The sequence below is a fragment of the Pinus tabuliformis genome, chromosome X (genome assembly GCF_031772625.1).
Source record: "Pinus tabuliformis cultivar Carrire ecotype Pingquan chromosome X, CPIR1, whole genome shotgun sequence".
Classification (NCBI taxonomy): domain Eukaryota; kingdom Viridiplantae; phylum Streptophyta; class Pinopsida; order Pinales; family Pinaceae; genus Pinus; species Pinus tabuliformis.
In genome coordinates this window covers 929087703-929097345 of record NC_142308.1, presented here as the reverse complement: position 1 = coordinate 929097345, position 9643 = coordinate 929087703, and positions in this window count along the sequence as shown.

The following is a 9643-nucleotide window of genomic DNA, read 5'->3' as shown; positions in this document are numbered from 1 at the left end:
CCAAGCCTAAACCATTATTCAAACCTCTATCCATTCCTCTCATCCTGAAACCTAAACTATTTCTTAAACCTAAGTTTTTCAAACCAAAACCTCTACTGAAACCTCCTCCCTTCTGGAAGCCTAAACCATTACCCAAGCCCAAATTCCTGAAACCTAAAACCTTACCCAAATTATCACCAAAATCTAAGTTTTTCAAACCAAAACCCATATCAAAACTACCACCAAAACCCAAGTTCTTCAAACCAAAACCCTTGCTTAAAGCACCACCAAAGCCCAAGTTCTTCAAAACAAAAACCTTACCCAAACTACCACCAAAGCCAAAGTTCTTGAAACCTAAACCCTTACCCAAATTACCACCAAAACCCAAGTTCTTCAAACCTCCTTCTCCTTAGCTAAAATCCCCCCTCTTCCTAATCATAAGAGTCTTCACCCCTTTTCACTCCATTATCTATGATGTCTAGTTAATCATCTTTTCATTATTTCTTCCTTTTGGTACCATATTGTATAAGCTTAATTTAGCTGTTATGTTTATGATATATTATATTTTCAATTTTTAATTGCTATACATGAGATGCATTAGAAACAATGTTTTTTTTTAATCAATTATTTCTTAAATAATTACTATATTATGAATATCTAACTTTCTAATGCTTATATCCAATTCACAATTTGAAATAAATTCATATTGGTTATAAATTTATTGTTTTCTTATAAAATGACAAAACCAGGACATATATATATATATATCTATATATATATATATATATATATATATATATGCAATGTTATACAATATTATGGTTCCATGTATTTAAACTGAAATTTAGCAATAATACTAGTGGTTGATATTCACCATTAGACATTAGTGGAAGATTCATCTAACCTCATAAATTTAAAAATAGCACCTACTTTGTAGCTTTACATTACTGTCCAAAATTAATACATAACCATCATTGTAATAAGTTTCTATCCATATGTTACATATTCTTTCATTTCAAGATTTTCTAGTTGCCTCTTAATCATAAATATTAGACATAAGGTAGTATAAATGTGCATTAAAACTGGTAGATGTGGAAGGCTCCCTATCAAGATAACCAATACTATCAAGTTTCTAAATCACTGATAAGAGAAATAATGAAAAATAAAATTGTAATTAAATTTTATGAAACTAAAAACAAGGTATGTTGAACATTTTATAACATTGTAATTATATATATATATATATATATATATATATATATATATAAGAGACTATTGGTACTAGATAATAGTAATAGTATTTTTACAGGTTTACATATTGTATGGATGAAAGTTTTCTCTTTCGAAATATTATTTTTTAGTTGGTTCAATCAATTAATTCATACTAAATTTGTTCATACTTCATTGTTTAAATGATTTGCTTGGTCTATTGCTCTTATTATATCCCTTGAACTCATAAATTTCTTTCCATTGCATTTGTTAACTTTTTTTTGTTTGTCCTAGTATTTCCCATACCACAAATATTGAGACAAGCCCAAGTGATTCTATGCAAGAATTATTACCCTTATGTCACTCTTTTAATGTAACATAAGGGTTATGAGTTTCAAATTAAAATATGGAGTTCAAGTCATACTCTTGATTATTTATCGATCTTAGATGCATATGTCATATTTTTTCTTTCTTATTTTCTTTATAGTTTAGTCTTAAATTTCTTATTTGATTTTTTTAGTATTCAAGTTATTTGGGTTCTTGAATCTAGTTTCACCTCTACTTTTGTGAATCACTTATGTCCTTGACAATCGAATCAATCTTGTTCACTATTATAAAAGCCTACAACATATGGGGAAAAGCTAACAACATCTTATTATAATCTTGTTATTGTAGTTTTTGTATACATTTCTATTATCTTACAAAATATAACACACAAAAAATTCAACAAATATAAAAATAAATATTAATTATTGAAGGAAAGATATTTATTTTATGAAAAACATTATTCTTATTGTAGGAGCATGATAAGGGAAGTAGAAGAGATTAAGTGATCACCTCACTTCGTCATTATCTTCTTTGGATGGTGTTGCACTAATATCATTTTGGGCATTAGCCTATTTGAAGAGATTAATAGACAAAAGATACAATTACATTATATGTTAAAAGATAGTTTATAACATTAACATCCATTCTTTGCAATATTCAAATTATAATGGTTCTAAATCTAATTATTTCTATTATTGAATTATTTAAATAATAATAATAATAATAATAAAAGTGAATAGAATTTTTTTAAAATAATAACAATAATTAATAAATATATAAAAGAATAGAAAATAAAGTAAATATAATAATATGTAAATAAAATAAAATAAAAAAAACATTTTTAAAAATTAAAAGAGTAAAATAAGGTAAATTGTGCAAGAAAAACATTAAATTAAGAAAAAATAAAAATTGCATGATGACATATGGATGTGCTTATGAATATATTCATTACATTTTTGGAACAAGTTGAATTATTTAATTGATGAGGAGGAGGCTCTTAGACATTCATTTTCTTGGGAGAATTCAAGGAAAGTAGTTGATTGAGGGTTCGAGGGTGGTCAATTGTAAAAATATGACAATGGAGCTAAGCATATTGTTAAGTGGAGATTCGTTCCCAATATGTGAGGGTAGTCAATTGTAAAAATACGACAATGGAGCTAAGCCTATTGCTAGGTGGAGATTTGTTCCCAATATGTTAGTTGTAGCATTTTCATAAATGGGCTATTTCTTGGACATTTTATGAAAAAAAAAAATATTTGCTAATTTTTTACATATTTATGATTAAATCGATTATATTCGCTAAAAATTTACCAAATTTAATAGTAAACTACATATTTTTTAATTGAATATTAGCCTACATTTTATACATAAGAATTTTTTTCAAAGCAAAATAGTCACCTACAATACTATATATATGAAAATATTTAAATTCTTAAAAAATACAGTGGTTTTGATCACCCCTACAATACTATATATAGAAAAACATTTAATTCCTTAAAAAATATTGTGATTTTGATCACCCAATACAAGAATGAATTATATAATTATCTATTAGATCTTTCTCATGTTTATCATCTAGTTTTTGAAATTTCTGTATATATACTTGTGCCTAATTATATTTTAAATTCAAGCTTTTACATATTATATTACCGTAAGTACAACCATTAAACCTATAAATATTTATACAATCATGTACATTTCTGAATTTATTAAAAATCTATTATGATTACTAAACTTTGATTGTGTGGAATAATAATAGGAACTATGAAATATATTAAATTAAAATAATATATAATATATAATAAAAACATTGTTTACTATATATTAAAAATGTTAAATCTCTTCCGTATTTTAATCTTAAACAATATTACATATAAATCTCATTCACATTTTAAACTTAAATAATATTATTTATATAGGAAAATCCATTTATATTTATATTTAGGCCAATAGGCCTTCCTATGTATCAACAATCATCAACACTTCTACCCTGCTCCATTGGATCGTGCGAGACATTTTCAACCGTTGATTTGAAGTGTGACTGCTTTTTCCAAATATTGGTTGAGTTGCCTTCTTTTCTTTCTTTTTTTTCTGAGTAAAGACTATTCTATTATGTATAAAAAAGATAAAAAATATTTACAGAGAGGTTTGAACCTCTGAGGGGGCTGTAGCCTGCCCTCTGTCAAAAAAACTGTTGCAGTTAGCACTTAGCCCTCTGTTTACATAGATGAAAAACAAAAGCCCAAAACTCAATAGAGCTAGATAGGATCTACACTTTGTTTCCAGCCGCCCTATTACAAAATGCAATTCTATGCAGCTATTACAAAAAGCTGGAAAGCCAGAATCATACGCTGGAAGATGAGAAAAACCCATACTGAAAATACCAGAAATCATACCCACTGAGAAATACATCCAAAAAAAAACCGCAGTCCTGAGATGACTTGCTGGGGAGAGCTAACCCATTCAACCATCACATTATCTTCTACTTCCATATTGTTGCAGCCTGGAGGAGTCACAAGATGCAGTACGCTGCCGGAGAATTGCGTCGGCGCACAAGCAATGATATCCTCATGAGAAGAGGCTTGCTGATGGCGTGAATCCTCTTAATGACCTTTAGCCTGCAGCACCATTGGATTATTGAGGACATCACCCGCCATGCTTCCTTGAGAGTCACTACAATTATGAGAAAGAGACCTGTCCTTGGAGTTCTCATCAGAGCCTGTGAGCTCATCTTCTTCCTCTGAGAAGATGACTGTAATGATAGCGGAGATAATTGGCTTGTTTAGCCTACTTTTAAATTTGAAGCGTGAAGAGTGAAAAGAACTGTTTAGGGACGGACCGGAGTAGTCTGATGACGGTGAGGCCGGCGAGACAGAAGCTAACGGGGAAATGCACCGAGGACCAGATCCACCCCGACCCCTAACACCTCCACGAGCTCCTGAACTACTACCCCGCCGGGAAATTCCACGACGCCGGGCCATTGCAGAAAGGATTGATAAACTGAAAGGGCTAAAGGATTGAGGGAGAAAGAAAGACGACCCGCCCCAATCTAAAAGAAACAGGAGTGAACAGACCTCTGAATTGAAGACCCCCAGGGATAACTCCGCACAGAGAGTATACAGAACCACGAGAAATATCCCAGCACTGACGGACTGAACCCCACACCCTGCCCAGACAACTTCAACAAAGACCGAAACGAGACCTCTTACAGAGATGGGCCAGAGGAGAAATGACTGACCATACCAGATACCTACCGGAAGAATCAAGACCAAATACCTGAAGCTGGCTAGATGCGAGCGCCTATGGAGCCATGGTGGCTTCCAAATGCTCTGCCCTGCGCCGAAATTCTGAGAACATATCCGCCAGAGAATGTCACTGCCTGAATAAACCAGAGAGAATGTCGAGGCCAGAACAACTGAACCGCAACTTGTGCTCACCATCCTGAAATCCTTACCCCGCTTGCCTTGAACCCAATGCATCATAAATGCGAGTAAATGATCTGCCAGAAATCGCCAACCTAATCCGCAGTAATGCCAGATGCCGGCGTCGCTTGCTTGAGCATTAACAGCTCATTAAGGCACCCGCATCCGGGTGTGAGTCTTCCTTCGATTGCATATCACTGGTTACTATGGTTTTGAAGGTGGAGAGTTGATTCTCTGATGCTATACTGGAAATTGAGCCTTCAAAGAATTCCCTTCCACTCTCCACTCCTAAATTTGCAAGAAAGTCTGCCAGTTTATTCCCTTCCCTTCTAATATGTTTAAAGGAAATTGCTTGGTGATTAGTAAGCCATTGTTTGAGAAGCTCTAGTCGAGTGGCCATTCTCCAACTGCTACTAACCTTATATACCGGAGATCCCTGCATAAGCTTTGAGGCCATGTTGATAATAATCTGAGAGTCCCCTTCCACTATAAGAGGAAAGAATCTTTGTTCCTGCGCCAGATTTAGTCCTCTCCATAGACCTTCCAGTTCCGCCGCAATATTGGTATTCCAACTAATTGAGCCAACAAAAGTTATTAGGGGAGTTCCCTGGTAGTTTCTGATGCTTCCACCAAATCCTGTTTTTCCAGGATTCCCTTTCGAGGCTCCATCGAAGTTAAGTTGAAACACATTGATTGGTGGTGGTGTCCAGCTTGATGGAGACTCTAGATGCTTTGATGAATTATCATTTGAAGAGACCGGATGTTTTAATTGAATCTGCCAATTGTCCCATATGGCTTGTTCCTGCGGGAGAGATGGGAAATCCTCTTTAGACCATCCTTTAATAGACAGAGTTTCTTTAATGTTCTGGTGCAATCCATTCCATATCTACTCTATCGACTGTGCTTGATCTTTAAATATCCTTCTATTTCTCTCCTTCCAAATATTCCACATTAGTAATCCTGGTATGAGTTGCCATAGTGTATTTAAGAGTTTGCTTTTATATGGCTCTTGGGGCCAGGTGCGAAGAGTCCCTTTGATGTCCCCAGTCACTCTTCCTTCCTTCTGACAGCGGAATGTAACTTTTTCCCACAATTTCCTCCCCAGCGGACAGGTTTGCATAAGATGTAATGATGTTTCCTCTTCTTGTTTGTAGTTGGGACAAATATATGGTCCAGAGAAATTCCTTTTCCTGAGATTGTCCCATGTGAGAATCCTGTTGTGAGAGAGAAGCCATAGAAAAGTTTAGACCTTCGGCCATATGGATGGATTCCATATCTTATCCCATAATTTGTCTTTGATTATCTTTTCTTTGATAATTATTTTATAAGCTTCCCTGGTTGTGAAAGTGCCCTTTTCCTCATATCCCCATCTGAGTGTATCCAAGCCTGCCGAAGTGAGTATTTTCCTTTTTTGAAGTTCTAAGGAGAGGGAGAGTTGAGTTTGCTCCGGGTTGTGAGGTATTATATGCCTGGCCTCTTTCCATTTTCTGTGTTCTTGGGCATTGTGTGAGTTCCAAAACTGACTCACCTTCTCATGTTGATTTATGTCTTGATCAGCAATTCTCGGAATCGTATCTCTGAGGTTTGGGAGCTTTTGCCATGAGTCTTCCCAGAACCTAGCTGTGTGGCCATCCTTCACCTCCCAAAAACTGTGCTTTTGAATTATATCTCTATGTTGAATGGCTGAGTTCCAAATAACCGATCCTTTACTGACTTCTGACATTCTAACTCTCTCCTCCATGGACTTGTTGCTTGCATATTTCGCTGTCCAAAGGGAGGCCCAAGGTGTACTGGGATTAGAGAGCCATTTCCACCAGATTTTGGCTCCCATTGCCATATTACTATGTTCTGGGTCTCTTAGTCCAATGCCTCCTGCTTTTTTGGGAAGACATGCTTTCTCCCACTTGACTAGTGCCCATTTTCGGTTTGGCCCCGATTTGCCCCTTAGGAAATTCCGCTGAAGCTGTTTGATAGCTTTGAGGACCCATTTAGGTACTGCTAATATGGAAAAAAGGTAAAGAGGCATGGTCTGTAGAACTGCTTTGATTAGTACCAGCCTGCTTGCCATATTAAGCGCTCTATGAGTCCAAAGGGACAATCTGGCTTCCAGATTTTCTAAAAGACTGTTCCATGAGGAATGCTTGAGAGCCGTGGCAAATAATGGAGCACCCAAATATTTAGACGGAAGGGTAGCGATGGAGAAGCCAAGGATACGGGCAATTGATCTTTGGGTGGTGGGTGAGGTGTTGAAGAAGAAGATCTGGGATTTAACTTTGTTAATGAGAGCTCCAGAAGCCTCCGAGAAGTCTGCAAGAATAGATTTAAGAACTCGAGCTTCTTGAACAGACGGATGACCAAATAGCATGTTATCATCGACGAATTGCTGGTGTGAAAAAGCAGGGGCTTGGTGGAAAGCTAGACCTTTGAGATGATGAGAAAGGAGAGCTTCTTTAATGCTACGTCCTAATCCTTCAGCTAAGATGACAAACAGGAAGGGCGAGATAGGGTCCCCTTGGCGAATTCCCCGAGAAGGATGGAAAGTGGGCGATGGGATTCCATTAATGAGAATAGAAAAGAACGAGGAGGAAATAAGACTACTGATCCATCTAATCCAAGAGGGGGCAAAACCAAAGGCTTGGAGGATTTTTTGCATATATTCCCAACTAATACTATCAAAAGCCTTAGATAAATCAATTTTGAGCAACATACCTGGTTTTTTTGTGTGCTTGAGAGAGTGGATTATTTCGTGGGTTAGAATTATCCCGTCCGTAATCTGCCTTCCTTCTACATAACCAGTTTGTTCTGGAGAGATGATAAGGGGAAGCAGGGGCTTCAATCTAGAAGCTATCACCTTGGAGACAATCTTGTATATAATGTTGCACAAAGCAATCGGTCTATATTTATTCGGAGTGTAGGATTCCTCTTCTTTAGGGATTAAAGCTATGAATGTTGCATTCAGACCTGGATACATCCACCTTAGAGTACGTGATTCTTCCACCACCTGCCACACTTCCCATTTGACCAGATCCCAAAAATGATGAAAAAAAATTGAGGTAAAGCCATCGGGTCCTGGAGCTTTCCCTGCTTTGAGCTGATGCACAGCATCGTCAACCTCCTGAAGGCTTAGAGGTTTGAGAAGGAGAGTGTTATGGTCTTCAGTAATTAATTTGGGTATGCGTCTGATGATTTTTTCAATAGCTTCTGTTCTGTTTATGTCCGGCTCTTGATTCATCTTCTTGAAATAATTGAGGAACACCTATTCTATTCCTTCATGTGTTTCAATTTTGCCTCCTTGTTCATTAGTGACCCGAGAAATCTGATTAATCATTCTTCTTTGCACTGTAGATTTGTGAAAGAATTTCGTATTCTTTTCACCCTCCTTCAGCCATCTAACTCTCGATTTTTGCCTCCAGAGAGTTTCCTCCTGTGACTCTCGCTCGACGAATTGAGTTTCTAGGGACTGCTCTTTCTTTCTAAGTTCTTCCGAGCTTCCTTCAAATATCATTCTTTGTTGAACAACTTTCATTTCTTGATTGAGGATTTCCTTAGCTTTAAAAATGTTGCCAAAGACAGAGTGATTCCAACGTTTAATTTCCCCTTTGAGATATTTCAGCTTCCTTTGGAATATGGACATTTTTGTACCATCCGTCGGATTGCATTTTAGCCAAGATGCCCTGACAAATTCATTGAAGTCCGAGTGAGTTAGCCAAAAAGCCTCAAATCGAAAGGGACGCCTTGTATTGCAACCAGGGCAATTCCAATGGAGGGCTATTGGCCAGTGATCAGAACCGGAGAAGGGAAGAATAGAAGCTGTGAATTCTCCTCCTACATGAACTGCATTATCAGAGATTAGAAATCGATCAAGACGTGATGCTATCTGCATTGGAGCTGCCCTTTTGTTGTTCCAAGTGTAGAGGCCATTATTTGTAGGAATATCTATAAGCCAGTTATTCTGTATGAAGTCTTTTAATAGAGATCCTTCCCTGTTTATTCTGCAACGCCCTCCCTTTTTTTCCTCCATTGAAGCGATCATGTTGTAATCTCCTCCAGAGATCCATAACGGGTATTTCCTCTCTGTATTAAGTTGCGTTAAAGCATCCAAAATTTCAACCTTGTGCTGGGTTTCTTGAGGAAAATACACATTAGTTATGTGACCATAGATGTTGGTTCCATTTATATGAAAGATGGCTTGGATGAAATTTTTATTTGCATGTATGTTGGCTAGTTGAATCATTCTTGCATCCCAGAGCACTGCAAGTCCTCCGGAAGCTCCCTGAGCATCAACAGCTGTTACTGTCCCCCCTGGCCAGGCTTTTGCTGCTATTTTTTCCAGAACTGTCGAATTGCACTTTGTTTCCTGCAGAAAGAGAATTGCTAGTTTTTCTTCCATTAACATGTTTTTTAATAGTTTTCCTTTCCTTGGGCAATTAAGCCCTCGAATATTCCATGAGATCAACTTCATTGAGAAGGCTTGGGGTTGATATTGAAATACTTGGTTAGCTTAGCATATCTGCCTGATTCTACCAATACTTCTCCAATCTTTATGGTTCTCTCTAAAGTAGTTTTCCGTCCCCGTTTTTTACTATCTTTGGTGATGAATTTCCCATCCCATTGGCTGCCGATTTGAACCCCTAGTGAATATTTTTTTTGGGCTTTATTGAGGACTGCAACTAGGTTGTCCACTTGTCTATCAGGTATTTTGTCGA